We start from the raw sequence: 16,539 nt of genomic DNA on the forward strand, positions 1-16,539 counted from the left end.
CTTCCTTCACACCAAACTTCAAGCAAACTCATTAGAGGGTTAGTGCATAATCAAAAATTCACATGTTCAGAGGTGACACAATCATTCTTAACACTTCTGGACATTGCACAAAACTTCTGAAAGTTAATGGAACAAAGAAACTCATTCAACTTAACAAAAGCGGCAACGCGAAATAAAAGGCAGAATCTGTCAAAAACAGAACAGTCCGTAAAGACGAATTTAAAGATGGCACCAGACTTGCTCAAATGGAAAATCTCAAAACTAATGAAAGTTGCGTACATATCTGAAGATCACGCTCGTAAATTGGCAGATTTTTTCGAATTTTCTACAGAGGACTGTGCCCAGATTCGTGACAGACAGCAATGCTGTTTCTGCGCAGCGATCCCAAATATAACATCAACTTTGACATAGAAACTTTACTTGGCACAAAAACATGATAAGGAGAGGTTGCTACAGTAGTAAACAACTTCCAAGACTCAACAAAACAAAAATTGCTGTAGTAAAATAAACACATGGGTTATCTCCCAAGAAGTTCTTTCTTTATAGCCATTAAGATGGGCTCAAGCAGTTTTAATGATGCACTCGCAAGAAATAGTATTTGAGGCAAAAGAGAGCATCAAGAGGCAAATTCAAAACACATTTAAGTCTAACATGCTTCCTATGCATAAGAATCTTGTAAATAAACAAGTTCATGAAGAGCAAAGTAATAAGCATAGGAAGATAAAACAAGTGTAGCTTCAAAAATTTCAGCACATAGAGAGGTGTTTTAGTAACATGAAAATTTTTACAACCATATTTTCCTCTCTCATAATAACTTTCAGTAGCAACATGAGCAAACTCAACAATATAACTATCACATAAAGCATTCTTATCATGAGTCTCATGCATAAAATAATTACTACTCCCAACATAAGCATAGTCATTCTTATTAATTGTAGTGGGAGCAAATTCAACAAAGTAGCTATCAAATATAGGAGGTATATTGTAATCATAATCAAATTTATCCTCCATAACAGGTGGTAACAAAAGACTACTATCATCATAATCATCATAAATGGGAGGCAAAGTATCATCAAAGTAAATTTTCTCCTCAATGCTTGGGGGACTAAAAATATCATGCTCATCAAAGCCAGCTTCCCCAAGCTTAGAATTTTCCATAGCATTAGCAACAATGGTGTTTAAAGCATTCATAGTAATAACATTCCCATTAGCATGCATATAAAGTTCCATGGGTTTCTTAATTCTCTCTTCAAACACATCATGTCCTAATTCAAGATAAAGTTCATAAAGATCTCTCATATTTTTGTTGTTTTCCATTATGCCTAACTAGTGTAAACAAGAAACCAAATGTCGCAATTGCAGAGTCTAAAGGAAATAGCTTCGAGTACTTACAACGGCGCCGGAAAATAGCTTAGTAGCCGAGGTCCGGAGTGTGAGTACCTTTTACCTTTCCTCCCCGGCAACGGCGCCGAGAAAATAGCTTGATGTCTACGTTCCCCTCCTTTCCTGTAGACGGTGTTGGGCCTCCAAGTGCGGAGGTTTGTAGAACAGCAGCAAGTTTTCCCTTAAGTGGATCACCCAAGGTTTATCGAACTCGGGGAGGAAGAGGTCAAAGATATCCCTCTCATGCAACCCTGCAACCACAAAGCAAGAAGTCTCTTGTGTCCCCAACACACCAAATAGGTGCACTAGTTCGGCGAAGAGATAGTGAAATACAGGTGGTATGAATATATATGAGCAGTAGCAATGGTGCCAGAAAAGTGCTTGCTGGCGTGCAGTTGATGGTAGTAATATTGCGGGAAGTAAACATGCAGTAGTAACGCAGCAGTAGTAACGCAGTAAAACAGTAACAAGCAGTGATAGCAGTATTTAGGAACAAGGCCTAGGGATTACACTTTCACTAGTGGACACTCTCAACATTGATCACATAACAGAATAGATAAATGCATACTCTACACTCTTGTTGGATGATGAACACATTGCGTAGGATTACACGAACCCTCAATGCCGGAGTTAACAAGCTCCACAATAATGCTCATGTTTAAGTAACCTTAAGTGTAAGATAGATCAAAACGACTAAACCAAGTACTAGCATAGCATGCACACTTGTCACCTTCATGCATATGTAGGAGGAATAGATCACATCAATATTATCATAGCAATAGTTAACTTCGCAATCTACAAGAGATCATGATCATAGCATAAACCAAGTACTAACACGGTGCACGCACTGTCACCTTTGCACACATGCAGGAGGAATAAAACTACTTTAATAACACATCACTAGAGTAGCACATAGATAAATTGTGATACGATGCACATTGCAATCATAAAGAGATATAAATAAGCACTTCACTACGCTCTTCAACGAGTGAATAAGTACTTCGTGAAATATAGCCTAAGAGACCCACACGGTGCACACACTGTCACCTTTACACACGTGGGACAAGGAGTCTCCGGAGATCACATAAGTAAAACTCACTTGACTAGCATAATGACATCTAGATTACAAGCATCATCATATGAATCTCAATCATGTAAGGCAGCTCATGAGATTATTGTATTGAAGTACATAGGAGAGAGATGAACCACATAGCTACCGGTACAGCCCCGAGCCTCAATGGAGAACTACTCCCTCTTCATGGGAGCAGCAGCGGTGATGAAGATGGCGGTGGAGATGGCAGCGGTGTCGATGGAGAAGCCTTCCGGGGCACTTCCCCGCTCCGGCAGGTGCCGGAACGGAGACTCCTGTCCCCCGGATCTTGGCTTCGCGATGGCGGCGGCTCCGGAACTTTTCTCGTATCGTGGCTTTCTCCGTAAGGGTTTTCGATGCGGGGGCTTTATATAGGCGAAGAGGCGGCGCAGGAGGGTCAACGAGGCGACGACACCATAGGGTGGCGCGGCCGGGGCCCGGGCCGCGCCACCATGTCATCCGGGCCCACCGGGGCCCCCTCCGGCGGCTCTCGGGTGTTCCGGATGCTTCCGGGCAAAATAGGAACCTGGGCGTTGATTTCGTCCAATTCCGAGAATATTTCGTTACTAGGATTTCTGAAACCAAAAACAGCAGAAAACAGGAACTGGCACTTCGGCATCTTGTTAATAGGTTAGTTCCAGAAAACGCACAAATATGACATAAAGTGTGCATAAAACATGTAGATATCATCAATAAAGTAGCATGGAACATAAGAAATTATCGATACGTCGGAGACGTATCAGCGGACTACTCACTCATCACTCCGGAGGCGACCATGGCGGTGTAGAGTCCTCCGGGAGATGAATCCCCTCTCCGGCAGGGTGCCGGAGGCGATCTCCAGAATCCCCCGAGATGGGATTCGCGGCGGCGGCGTCTCAGTAAGGTTTTCCGTATCGTGGCTCTCGGTACGGGGGGTTCGCGACGGAAGCTTTAAGTAGGCGGAGGGTCAACGCGGGGGCCACACGAGGGGCCCGGGGGTACGTCGGCGCGGCCGGGGCCCGGGCCGCGCCGGCCTCCCTCCCGGCCGCCTCGTGGCCCCACTTCGTTAGGTCTTCGGTCTTCGGAAGCTTCGTGCAAAAATAGGACCCCGGGCGAAAGTTTCGTCCAATTCCGAGAATATTTCTTTACTAGGATTTCGAAACCAAAAACAGCGAAAACGAAGAATCGGCTCTTCGGCATCTTGTTAATAGGTTAGTTCCAGAAAATGCATAAATATGGCATATAATGTGCATAAAACATGTAGGTATCATCAATAAAATAGCATGGAACATAAGAAATTATCGATACGTTGGAGACGTATCAGCTACCGAAAAAGAAAAAGCTTCGACTGAGGCCTTGATGACTCGCATCCACGAGTTGCAAAATACTCGCGGCAAAGAATTGTCAGGTATCCAGATTATAGTGTATTTCCTTAAGAGTAGAGTTCAGCCTCTTCAAGCTCGCAAATTTCCTCTTTGGAAATATATCGGCGACGAAGACGTGGATCGGTCTGTCGACGGATATGGAGGTGAAGGACTTGGAAAAACTTGTCCGAAAAATCACCTCCCTCAGCAAAAAAGATTCTATCCCTTCTTCTTGTCGCGTGAAACCATACAGCGCCGCCCATGCACTTCCTAAGGTAAACATTGTCGCGTAATTTCTTATTGCCTTGCTTTTTGCATTGTGTGCTCTTTCTTGATATCCTTCCCTCTTTTTATACAGGACCACCCAAATCTTGTTTCACTTCCTCCTCTTCCTGAAGGTGGGGAAGTCGAAGAAAGGGCCGTTATCTCTGATGATAACCAAGAGGCCCCCTCTTTTGTGAATGAACCCGCAATTCTCGAAAATCTGCGGGATCTGCTGAAAAGGACGCTGCCTCTGAAGGCACTGCATCGGCCCAATCTCCTCCTCTTGCTGTTTCTCCAAAGAACAAAAGGAAGAGGGATGATGTCGAAGATTCCGGGACTTCAAAACCCGAAGAAGCTGACCCTTCGTCGCGAAGACGACTTATGATCCGTATCTCGGGACCCTCATCGCTTCGTAAGTTCTTTTTCTATCTCTTTTTTTTGTATTTGAACATTCGTGTCTATCTTGCTCGTTTATATTGTCGACATTTTACTTGTAGTGATGAGGAAGAAGAGGTACCAACCGCTGATGTGGCTGCTCGAACGAGTACGTCACATACATTAGTCGCCTCGGAGACGCCAGTTGAAGGAGAAGAAACTTCGCCTCCTCGACAGAACGTCGACACTGCTACTCCTCCTTCAAGCCCCTGAGCCCCTTTGTCGAAAAGGGCGAGGACGGAGATCATCCCGGAGCCTACTCTCCAATTGAGTAGCTCCTCTAACCCTCTCTTGGAGAATGTGAGTTCTTAACTTCCTTGTCATTGTTTATGTCTTCTTTGTTGATTTCTATGTACCATTATATTTTTCTCATACCGCCATTTCCTTCTATCCCCCTTTTTTTAACAGCCTTTGATAAAGGATCTTCTTCGCATCGGTACCCAATTTGTCGGGTACCGTGAATATGCTAGTAAAGCTGAAGGTAATGCTTTACTCCTTTTGCTTCTTTTCTTTTGCTCCTTTGTTGTCGAGATTTTTAACTATATTTATCTTCCTTGGTAGAAAAACTGGCGGAAGCCAATGAACGTGCCAACACACTTGCTCAACAATTAGAGCAAAGTGAAAAGGCTCGCAAAAAGGCCGAGTCGATGCTCGTTGGTGCTCGAGCAGAGGCCGATAAGGCCAAGGCCGATGTCTGCAGTGTCGAAGATCTCCGGAAGAGACTTCACGATGCCGAAACTTCGCTGAGTGAACATATAACTGCTCAATCTGCTCGCGAAGAAGCCATCCTTAAGCGCATAAGGACCCAAAATCGTCGCTTTGTCAGTAAGTATCTACCCCAATTCAAATCTTTTGGATCTTCTTTCCTTTACTCGTTTGTTGCTAAATGGATGTTCATTGTTTCAGCTAGAACGGCTCAAGAATATGAGCTTGAAGATCCCGATAATGATCCTCTGCTTGACGCCGTTTCATTCCTCGAGTTTCACGGGACGGAAGCACGTGAAGGTATTGACGAAGCTAAAGCAGGACTGTTGTGGCTCTTCCCCTATTTCTTCCCAAAGAAAGAGGCACCCGCAACTTTCCTTAAGCTAGCCAAGTGCTTTAATCCTCCCGAAGATCTTGGGCTAAAGATGCGCCATGAAAACCAGAAGGTTGCCGTTGAGAGCACTGTTGCCCTGGTCGCTGACAGTCAACAAACTATTGACTGGACCAAAGTTGGCGACACGGATCAAATTGAGCAACTCAAGTGGCAATCTTTGTTCAAGGCGGCAAAACCCAACACGAAGAAAGTCCTGGCGTATCTTGGGGTCAAGCCAGCTTCGACTCCTAGTTCATCGAGGCCGGAGGTCTAGTTGCATGCCTCTGTCTTTTCTATTTTTTGCTTTCTTTACTTCTTTTGCTATTGTCGTCACTTTAGCCTTGGCGACAATTATCCTGCTAGTCCCTTAGGAAAACTTCTTTTGTAATGATGGTGTAAACTTTTTAGAAGCAATGAAATTCCTCTTGGTACTGTCATTGATCCGAAGATTTTATTTTCCAGTTAATATTTGACAATTATTCGACCAATCCTTGCTCTCCCAATGCTGCTCCTGCATCTTCCTTGTCGAAGAAAGTAGAAACCGATGACAATTTCCGTGAAGGTCCCTCAAGCACACCTTTGTCGGAAGATTTGCAAGAACTTCGACAGCAACTTCAGTTCACGAAGAAACAATCGCTTAAACTCATGGAACAATCTCGAGAGTCTTCTGAAAGAGAAAAGATTGCACTCCATCAAGCTCAAACTGCCATTGCTGAAAAGGACTCTGCTCGTTGTCGAAGCTGCCGCTCGTCGTGTCTCGGGAAAATTCCATGCTCCACTCGCTAATAGATGCTAGCTTGGATATGGCGGGTATGTTTGATTATCTTTGTCGCGCTTCTTTTTTCTTTGCCGCTTGCCTCCTTATTATCTACTCGACCTCGTTGTAAGAAACAATAGGTGCTTTTTTGGATACTGCTACTGAAGATGAACGTGTCGAGGCTCGTTCCAATGTTCTTCTTCGGCTTGCCCGTGAACATGGGTCGACTTTTTGGGGCACGCCTGAACGGACTCGCCAAATCGTGAGATTTCAAGATCGCGCGCTTCAGGTTCGCGGGTATCTTGACTTCGTACCAAGACCCTCTCAATGGTTTATAACTCTATGTTTCCTCGGAATATTCAACCAAAAACTCTTCCCGAGTTAATGGAGAAATTTAAGGATGCCCACAGGATCCATCACTTTGTCAGAGCTCAACTGGTTGCTGGCGCCAGATTTGCCCTTATAATGCTTCAGATCTGCCACTCAAAGCTTGATCTGACCCAAGTTGTTGAGAAAGTTCACGAGAAAGTACGGCGCCGAAGAGTTGGTATCGATCGTATTAACACGAAGGTTTCTCCTATAGCCGAAGAAATGATTGAAGATCTTCTTCGGATGGATGCCGACTTTTTTGCCGATGGTCATTATGCTGATTTTCTTGGCGCTGCTCCTGAAGAAAACAGAGTGACCCTTGATGATATATTGAATCAAGACTGATTATTTTCCTTTGGTAGATAATTCTCCTGTATAAATCATGATTATGATTCTATTGTGAAGTAAACAGCATATTTCTATATTTGTCTAGCCCCCGAGTATTTTTGGTGGCTGTTCGCTGTATTTGTATAATGCGAGGTTTTTAAACCAAGGCAAGATAATATACAATGTATACTATTTTTGTGGGTGTAAGCCCCCGAGTCTTTTGTTGATCATTATTTTGTCTGTATCTCTTTTTATTTTGGCGAGGTATTTTTACCAAGGCAAGATGCTTCTTTTGCGTTTGTCGACACTGTGTTTATATATATATATTGTATTATGTAGGGGAGAACCCCTGATCTTGTCGGGAAGAAGATATATAATTCCACTATCTTTATTATATTGCAGACACCGCGAGCCCGCCTCATTAAAAACCTTTCCCGGCCCCACTCGGTGCCCCGAAAAAGGAAAAGAGTGCGTCCGAAAACTCGCGGGCGTTTCAAGTACATTGTAGCTTTACAAAGGAGGACTATATTTCGACATCTAGGCGTAGAAACGCCCGAGTCGTGCTACGTTCCGAGGATTTGGCTCGTCAATCCCTCGTCTTCTTGTCTTTGATTCTGTATGCTCCTCCTTCTATTACTTCTGTGACGACGTATGGTCCTAGCCACGGTGACTCGAGTTTTTCATGGCTTTTTTGATTGAGTCGTAAAACCAGGTCACCAACTTGGAAAGATCTTGGCCGCAATCGTCGACTGTGGTAGTTTTTCAGGTCCTGCTGATATTTGGCGACTCGTGACAGTACTTCGTCTCGAGCTTCATCGAGTGCGTCGACATCATCCTCCAAAGCTTTTCTCGAAGTTTCTTCGTCATATTCTCGCGACTCGTGGAGAATCGTGCTCTATTTCTATCGGCAAGACCGCTTCAGCCCCGTGGACCAAAAAGAACGGCGTTTCTCGCGTCGTCGTATTTGGTGTTGTTCGAATATCGCACAAAACACTTGGTAGCTCCTCCGGCCAAGTATGCCTAGCTTTTTCCAAAGGTCCTAGCAGGCGCTTCTTGATGCCATTGCAGATGATGCCATTGGCCTTTTCGACTTGGCCATTGGTCTGTGGATGTGCGACAGACGCAAAACTTAGTTTTATGCCCACCTCTGCACAATATGCTTTGAACTCCTTGGAAGTAAAGTTACTACCGTTTTCCGTGACGATGCTGTGAGGTACTCCAAAGCGAAAAACGATGCTCTTCACAAACTTTATTGCGGATGCTGCATCTGGTGAATTTATTGGCTTCGCCTCTATCCACTTGGTAAATTTGTCGACAACCACCAGCAAGTATTCATATCCTCCTGGCGAAGCTTTGTGCAATTTACCCACCATGTCGAGACCCCATTGAGCAAAGGGCCAAGACAGTGGGATTGGCATAAGTTCCGCCGCTGGTGAGTGAGGTCTTGCCGCAAATCTTTGACACGCGTCGCAAGTGCGCACTATTTCCTTTGCATCCTCGATTGCCGTGAGCCAATAAAATCCCGCTCCGAAAACCTTAGCCGCGATAGCTCTGCTACTCGCGTGGTGCCCACATATTCCTTCATGCACGTCCTTTAGGATGATCCTTCCTTCTTCGGGTGTAACACACCGTTGTAGCACACCCGAAATACTGCGTTTGTATAGCTCTCCTTTTACCACGAGTAAAAGCTTTTGATCGCCTAATTATTCGCCTTGCTTCGACCGGATCGTCGGGTATGGTTTTCCTTAGGATATATGATATGTAAGCCTCGCATCCATGGAATTTGCACCATCATGACTAGCTCTTGCTCTTCTTCTTCTTCTCGTCGTGTCTTTGGCGATACTCGAGGGTTTCTCTTTTTCTCCTTCTTTGTTTTTGCTGGCTTTGTTGATCTCTCGCTAATCTCTTCCTAGAACACACCCGGAGGAATCGCGAGGCATTGTGACCCGATGTCCGCGAGAACGTCGGCTTCATCGTTGCTCATCCTGCTGATGTGGTTTACCTCACAACCATCGAATAGTTTCTCCAGCTCATTGTACACCTCTTTGTATGCTATCATGCTTTCGTTGACGGCATCGCATTGGTTCATGACTTGCTGTGCTACCAACTGTGAGTCGCCGAAAATTTTCAGTCGGGTTGCACCGCAAGCTTTCGCCATCTTCATCCCGTGTATGAGAGCTTCATATTCTGCTTCATTGTTAGATGCGTTTGGGAACGTCATCCGCAGAACATACTTCAACTTGTCGCCTTCGTGTGATACTAATATCACGCCCGCTCCAAAGACCTTCCAATCTTTTGGACCCGTCGAAGTTCATGGTCCAAGTTCTCGATAAACTGGGGTCCTGTGTTTTGTAGCTCCATCCACTCCGCAATGAAATATGGTAAGACCTGCGATTTTATTGCTTTTCTTTTTTCATACGTGATGTCCCGAGGGGAAAGTTCTATTCCCCAAAGGGAGACACGACCCGTAGCTTCGGGTTGTTTAGTATATTTGATAAGGGAGCCTCGTTGACCACTATTATCGGGTGTGCCGAAAAATAGTGTCGCAATTTTCTTGTCTGTCGTGAATACTCCATATGCTAGCTTTTGATATTGCGGGTACCGCTGTTTTGACGGCGACAAGTATTTCGCCGATGAAATATACCGGCCTTTGAACTCCATGAAGCTTGCCTTCTTCTTCCCTTTCGACTACTAGGGCCGTGCCGACCACCCGAGGTGTAGCTGCAATATACAAGAGGAGAGGTTCTTTCTTCTTTGGCGCCACCAATATCGGTGGTGTCGAAATTGCTCGCTTGAGATTCTCAAAGCTCGTCTCGCTTCCTCGTTCCATTGAAATTTTTCCCCTTGCTTGATCAATGCATAGAACGGCAGCGCTTTTTCTCCTAGCCCGGCGACGAATCCGCTTAAAGCCGCGACTCGCCCCGTTAGTCGTTGTATTTCTTTCAACTTTGTTGGCTTTCTCATAGTAACAATGGCTTCGTATTTTTTCGGGATTAGCTTCAATCCCCCTTGCCGATACTAAGAACCCGAGAAGTTCTCCAATGGGAACTCCGAAAGAGCACTTTGTCGGGTTCAGCTTGAGGCAGAACTTGTCGAGGTTGTCGAAGGTTTCCTTCAAATCTTCGATCAAAGTCGATCCTTTCTTGGATGTTATTACGACATCATCGATGTAAACTTGTACATTTTTTCCGATCTGTGTTGCTAGGCACTTCTGCATCATCCGCTGATATGTCGCTCCCGCGTTTTCGTACCAAAGGGCATTGTTTTGTAGCAAAACACGCCATAAGGTGTGATGAACGCTCGTCTTGGCTTCATCTTCTTCTTTTAGTCCGATCTCGGTTATAACCGGAATATGCGTCCAAGAAGGAAAGACGTTCGCATCCCGCCGTGGAGTCGATGATTTGATCGATCCTTGGGAGGGGAAAGTGATCCTTGGGACAATGTTTATTGAGACACGTGAAGTCGACGCACATGCGAAGGACTATTGTGTGTTTCTTCGGTACCATCACTCGGGTTAGCTACCCATGTGGCTTCTGTAGATATTTCTCCGATGAACCCAAGCATCTTTGAGTCGATCTATTTCTCGATAACATGGCTTTGCGGCTAGGTTCCGAAAAACGCCGCAAAGGCCGCTTGACTCGGTCGTGCGAGAGGGTCCAAATTGAGGTGGTGCTCGGCAAGTTCCCCGGGTACTCCCGGCATGTCAGCTGGACACCATGCGAAGATTTTCCAAGTGCTCACGGAGGAACTCGACGAGCGCGCTTTCCTATGCGACATCCATGTTTGCGGCAATGGACGTCGTTTTCTTTGGATCCGTCGGGTGGATCCGTACCTCCTTTGAATCCTTGGTCGTGTTGAAAGTTGGCTCCTTAGAAGATCTTCCTACCTCCGGCAGCACGTCATAATCGGTGAACCGTGGCGCCGCATATTCTGCTTGCATCCCGAAAGTTTCGACAGGCCGATGAAAGTCCTTGTCGCATTTATCAGATAATGCGAAACTTCCCTTGATTGTGATAGGTCCCTTAGGCCCAGGCAACCTCCACAACAGATATGTATAATGCGGTACTGCCATGAACCTGGCGTACGCTGGTCGTCCCAACAAGGCGTGATATTGCGACGGGAAATCCACCACTTCGAACTCCGCATTCTCTATCCCGTAGTTTTCTCGGGTTCCAAACTGAACGTCGAGGTTGATCTTACCCAATGGGTAACTTGGCTTCTCTGGTGTAATCCCGTGGAAACGTGTGTCAGTTGGTTTCAGATTTGCTAGGGATATGTTCATCTTCCTCAATGTATCTGCGTACATGAGGTTTAAGCTGCTGCCGCCATCTATGAAAACTCTCGACACGTCAAAACCAGCGATACTGCGGGTAAGATGAGTGCTGATTGTCCCGGTCGCGGAACTTGCCGCGGATGGTCTCGCGATTGTGAAGCCGATGTCTTGCCCCGACCAATTTAAGTACTCGACTCGTTGGTGGAGGCATTTTCTCTCGCCATGAACACTTGTCGCGAAATTACCTTCGCGCCCTGTTTGATGGCCTAGCTTTCTGAATCATCGAGACCACACCGTTAGAGTTGGGGTCAACATATGGAGGTGGATGTGGTGCTGCCGCAATTCTAAGCCGGTGTCGATTTTCGTCGGTAATTGCGGGAGGAGGTGGAAGGTGAATCTCGCTCCTTGGCTCCCGAGGATTTCTGTTATTTGCTTGGGCATTTGCGATTCCTCGCGGCTCGCAGCATTGCCCGAAAATTGCGGCAGTCTTTCCGGAGATGTCCCGACTGTCTCTTTCCATTGTTGTCGAGGTAAAAGTGCATTTGGCACGGACCGTTCATCATCTCTTCGGGAGATACATAAGGTCTTTGAATCCTTGGTCCACTATTTTGCCTGTTGCCGCGAAAATCACCTCTATTGTCGCCTTGTTGTTCGTTGCTCCTTTGATAATCATCTCGACTATTTCCTCCGGGATTTCCCCGAAAACCAGCCGATATATGGCCGGGAGCATCGTTGTTGTAGAACTGGCGAGAAAATCGCCTTCTATTTTGATAATTTCGACCACAATCCTCTTCTGGCGACCTATGTCGCTTGTTGTATATTGCGTCTTCTCCATCTGCCCATTTATTGGCTATCTCCATGAGTGCTGATATGGTCTTAGGGTTAGTTCTCCCTAAGTCCTCGATGAAATCTGCTCGGCGGACTCCGCCACGAACGCATCTATTGCCCTCTCGTCGGATATATCCTCTCGCCGAGTTCTTTATGATGTTCCATCGCCGTATATACTTCCTCATCGACTCGTCGTGTTTTTGTCGGCATGCCCTTAGCTCTTCCAACGATGCAGGTTTCTTGCACGTGGATCGGAAGTTTTTTACGAAGATGTCCTCAAAGGTCTCCCAGCTGTCGATGGAATTTAAGGGGAGTTTCTTTATCCAAGATCTTGCGGCACCACTCAGGTGAACTTGGATACTTTGCATAGCTCTTGCTCTGGTTCCTCCTACCAGTTTTACCATCTCGAGATAATCCACGAGCCAATCCTCGGGATCTTGCAGGCCGTCGAACTTCTTGAAATTTTCGGGTAACTTGAATCCTTTTGGGACTCGAGTTTTTCGAACTCTTCTCGTAAAGCACGGGAGCCCACACATATCTTCGTCGGCAAGCTCTGGCGAGTGCTGACGCTCCCTTCTTTCTTGTCGCGCTCTGTCCACCCTTACTTGGACTGCTGTGTCTCTTGCTCCACTTGCTCTTGGTGGGTCCTGAACCGCTGCAGGTGGGTCGTGGACTATTTTGCCTAGGATTTTCTTCGGGAGGCGTTGTTGCAAACGCTGTTCCCATAACTCCTACTCCAGCCATCGCCATATTGAACAATGGTTCTCTCGGGTCCCCAGGAGGTGGTCTAGACGCCAAGATGTACGCTTGTGTTGCCATGTAACCTCGCTTCGGCGTTTTTGGGATGATATTTCCTCTTTCATCAATCGACATAAAGGACATGTCGAGATTTTGGTTTATGTTTCCTCTTTCTGCTTCTGGTATGTTTTGCAGCCGAGACATTGCTCTCCTCCGAGCTTCTCCGTGACTATCTCCCGCATTTCCGAAAGGCGACTTAAATCGCTCTGCGTCCGCTTGATGCGTGCTGCTTCTTTCCTCCTATTCAAGGATGCCGTGCTCGTTTTCCAAATCTCTCGCTTACCCGAGCAAGTCTGTATTGATATGCCTGTAACTCTTGTACGGTAGCAGTAGTATTCATTGGTTCTGATCCATCTATAGCTCTCGCAGCCCTATCCCACGCAGCTTGCGGGAGTTGGACTTTTGCGCGAGTTGAAGATCCGGCATATTTAGTGCCCAAGCCTTTTCTGAGATCAGCGGGATCGACGTATGGATTTCCCAAATCGTCGAAAGCCTCTGACGTTTGTGGTTCTGATGTACCCATTTCTTCTATTGCACAGATCTGGTGGTATTTTGCGTATTGATTTTTCTCAAGGTTGGTGACACCATCATACGCAGTGGTGAGGACCTTCCCGATGGCGACAGATTTATCGATGAAGTTGAAGTCGCCGACGCTTTCGGAATCGGCTGCTTATAAAGGAGTCCGCGAGACGACTCGAAGGATGTGTTGCTGAAGATCTTGGCGAGCTTTCCCTTCGCCTTGGTGTCGATGAAGTATGGCGAAGAAAACTTCTCGTCACTCGACGAAGAGCTAGAATCGACCGCTGAAAATTCCGACGAGATCGGATCTTCGAGACGGTAGAATCCTTCCTTGTTGACGCCAAATCGGAATTCTCCGAACGTCATGATGATGGGCTCCTCCAGATAGGCACATGCATCCATACGGGAGGGCGGGTGAGGAATAAAATTGAATAGATCAGTTTTTCCCTTGTTACCTCGATCCATCGCGTTGCTTGCTCGTTGATGAAGTCGAAGTTCTTGAACGTGCCATCGAGATCGGCTCCTTGCAACCTCTAATTCCCACGAGACGGCGCCAATTGACAAAGGATTAACTTGTCAATGCCTACAGATTGTAGACTAGGGTTTTGCTAGAAGTAGAGGGCAAGTAGATCTCAAAGGTTTAGGCGGAAAGTACTCGACGATTATGAAAACTAGGGTAATGTTGACAGTAGATTCGATCCTTTCTTTGTCCCTCGACTCCCCCTTATATAGGAGGTGGAGCCGAGGGTTTCGTTTTGTACAAGTTACGTAGTCCGGGACGGTTTCTAACTCATCCCGCCGGATTACAAATAACCCTTCCTATTACAACTCTAGCTTTCCTTAATATATCTTGGACTCTCGAATCTTCTTATTCTTCGGGTAGTGGGCCTTCGATAAACTCCGGGTACTATCTTCGGCGAGCCCATTTGGGATGCCTATGTCGGCCGCCGCCATCGCGAAGCCAAGATCCGGGGACAGGAGTCTCGTTCCGGCACCTCGCCGGAGCGGGGAAGTGCCCCGGAAGGCTTCTCCATCGACACCGCTGCCATCTCCACCGCCATCTTCATCACCGCTCGCTGCTCCCATGAGGAGGGAGTAGTTCTCCATTGAGGCTCGGGGCTGTACCGGTAGCTATGTGGTTAATCTCTCTCCTATGTACTTCAATACAATGATCTCATGAGCTGCCTTACATGATTGAGATCCATATGATGAGCTTTGTATCTCTACTAGTTATGTGCTACTCATGTGATGTTATTAAAGTAGTCTATTCCTCCTGCATGGTGTAAAGGTGCTAGTGTGTGCACCGTGTGGTTCTTGTCGTAGGCTATGATCATGATCTCTTGTAGATTGTGGAGTTAATTATCATTATGATAGTATTGATGTGATCTATTCCTCCTTCATAGAGTAATGTGGACAGTGTGTGCACTATGTTAGTTCTTGGTTTATTTTGCAATGATCTATTATGCTCTAAGGTTACTTAAACATGAATATCGAATGTTGTGGAGCTTGTTAACTCCGGCATTGAGGGTTCGTGTAATCCTACGCAACGAATGGTGTTCATTATCAAACAAGAGTGTATGTAGCACATATGAGAAAGAGTTATTTATTATGCGATCAATGTTGAGAGTGTCCACTAGTGAAAGTATGATCCCTAGGCCTTGTTCCTAAATACCGAAATCGCTGCTTGTTTCTTGTTCTCTCTGCATGTTTACTTCCCGCAATATTACTACCATCAACTGCACGCCAGCAAGCACTTTTCTGGAGCCGTACTACTGCTCATACTTATTCATACCACCTGTATTTCACTATCTCTTCGCCGAACTAGTGCACCTATTAGGTGTGTTGGGGACACAAGAGACTTCTTGCTTTGTGGTTGCAGGGTTGCTTGAGAGGGATATCTTTGACCTCTTCCTCCCCGAGTTCGATAAACCTTGGGTGATCCACTTAAGGGAAACTTGCTACTTGTTCTACAAACCTCTGCTCTTGGAGGCCCAACACTCGTCTACAAGAATAGAAGCACCCGTAGACATCAAGCACTTTTCCTGGCGCCGTTGCCGGGAGGAAAGGTAAAAGGCACTCATACTTCGGTTCCGAGTAACGATACTTTTCCGGCGCCATTGTGTGTGTGCTCGAAGCTATTTCCTTTAGACTCCGCAATTGCGACATTTGGTTTCTTGTTTACACTAGTGAGGCATAATGGACAACAATGACCTTTTTATTCTATTTCCTGATTTAAGACATGGATGGTTTGATGCGAAAATTAAAAAACCCATGGAACATATTAATATGAATGCTTTGAACACTATTGTTGCTAATGCTATGGAAAATTCTAAGCTTGGGGAAGCTGGCTTTGATGAGCATGATATTTTTAGTCCCCCAAGCATTGAGGAGAAAATTTACTTTGATGATACTTTGCCTCCCATTTATGATGATTATAATGATAGTAGTCTTTTGTTACCACCTGTTATGGAGGATAAATTTGATTATGATTACAATATACCTCCTATATTTGATAGCTACTTTGTTGAATTTGCTCCCACTACAATTAATAAGAATAACTATGCTTATGTTGGGAGTAGTAATTATTTTATGCATGAGACTCATGATAAGAATGCTTTATGTGATAGTTATATTGTTGAGTTTGCTCATGATGCTACTGAAAGTTATTATGAGAGAGGAAAATATGGTTGTAGAAATTTTCATGTTACTAAAATGCCTCTCTATGTGCTGAAATTTTTGAAGCTACACTTGTTTTATCTTCCTATGCTTGTTACTTTGCTCTTCATGAACTTGTTTATTTACAAGATTCCTATGCATAGGAAGCATGTTAGACTTAAATGTGTTTTGAATTTGCTTCTTGATGCTCTCTTTTGCTTCAAATACTATTTCTTGCGAGTGCATCATTAAAATTGCTGAGCCCATCTTAATGGCTACAAAGAAAGAACTTCTTGGGAGATAACCCATGTGTTTTTTTCCTACAGTACTTTGTTTTATATTTATTTCTTGGAAGTTGTTTACTACTGTAGCAACCTCTCCTTATCATGTTTTTGTGCCAAGTAAAGTTTCTATGTTATA

Source organism: Lolium rigidum, chromosome 7, assembly GCF_022539505.1.
Source record: "Lolium rigidum isolate FL_2022 chromosome 7, APGP_CSIRO_Lrig_0.1, whole genome shotgun sequence".
In the NCBI taxonomy this organism is placed as follows: Eukaryota; Viridiplantae; Streptophyta; class Magnoliopsida; order Poales; family Poaceae; genus Lolium; species Lolium rigidum.